We start from the raw sequence: 1,507 nt of genomic DNA, 5'->3' as shown, positions 1-1,507 counted from the left end.
TTTGTTTGTATGTCTGCCTCACAGCTTAGTTCTCATGATCTCATTTCTATTTTTTTCTCTTGGGTGTAACCATGCTGGGTTTTGCTTGAGGTTTCTACTTGGGATTCCCGTGAACTTCATGCAGTGCTTGCTCTAGCAGTCTGGGTTTTTTTTTTTATCATTACAGAGCGAGAGCGTTCAGAAATAACAGTGCGTATTTGAAGAGAGTTGTTCATCTGTAGAGCAACTTTTAATAGTGAGATGTAAGTAATCCGACATTTCTTTGGTTTTCTACTATACTGTGTAAATATTTCAGAAAACTCGCGCCACCTTTTAAACCAATCAGATTCAAAACTAAATAACCAACCGCGACTTAGTCACTCGCATTATCCCGCGCTTCTGGCGGTATGCTTGTTTGTACTTTGAGTTCCCATTGGATGTAAGAGAACTATAAAAAGTTTTGACTCCTTCACCGGCGGTAAACTGTTTTAAAAGTAAGTATTCAAGACTTTTTCATTGATTCTATTCATCAAATCAAAGCTCACGTGTATTGAAACCGTTGAGGAAGGGGTTGATTGTGAATGGTCCCTTTCGTTCACGCCAATTAGCTCTGGCAAAAAGGATGGCAGGGGGCAGGTTTTACTAGCGGCTCATCGCAGCGGAAATCCGAGCTACACGAACTTTTTGCTGATTTTGGTTCGTAACTAGAGATGAAATTAACAAAACTGATCTCAAATCGTCACGCTCATCCAGGTTCATGCAGCAGGCAGCGTCTCTGTCACGTAAAGCAATGTGTGTCGTCTCGGTCGCAAAAGTTTGATCAAAGGGGAAGGAGTGCAGCGTCCACTAAGCACTCTTTTATACGTTTTACCAGATAGAATGTGACAGTCATAATCGCATTATACGCCGATCATGGTAACTCGACTCCCCCACCTCCCCTTCCCAGGCAAACCACCAGCAATTAACTGTCGTCTGTGCTCGGGATGGGAAAGTGGAACCTTCCTTTGCTGGGGTGGGGAATTTGGACTGGAAGTGACTAGTGTTTCCATCGAAATACATGTGCTTTATCTTTTAATATGGAGGTGTTTAAAGGTAAAAAGGTCACTTTCGAGCGCAAACAGCTCAGAAGAAAGGGTCTCCAAGGTCCGGGTTTTGAAGCTTGGTCAATGAGTAGAAAGTCACGGTCTCCTATTAAGATTATAATCAGGATTTTTATTATTTGTATAGCGCATATTTCTTAATATAATCATATGCGCGGAACAATTCCTCAAAAATATTAAATCTAGTAGGAGAAAGTAATTACAGGTAATAATAAATGCATTAAAATGTAAAGTTCATCAATCAATCAATCAATCAATCAATACTTTATTTACCCACGTAGCGTCAAGGAGCTCATAGAGCCCGTTCAAAATACGTACGTGCCAATTTATTAAGCCTTGTGATCAGTACTGTAATAATAAACATGAAATAGATAAATAAAATCTATTATACATCAGTAATAGATGAAACAATGTACTAAACTAATCAT

The sequence above is a fragment of the Stylophora pistillata genome, chromosome 7, assembly GCF_964205215.1.
Source record: "Stylophora pistillata chromosome 7, jaStyPist1.2, whole genome shotgun sequence".
NCBI classification, from domain to species: domain Eukaryota; kingdom Metazoa; phylum Cnidaria; class Anthozoa; order Scleractinia; family Pocilloporidae; genus Stylophora; species Stylophora pistillata.
Note: the sequence above shows the minus strand (reverse complement) of the source record.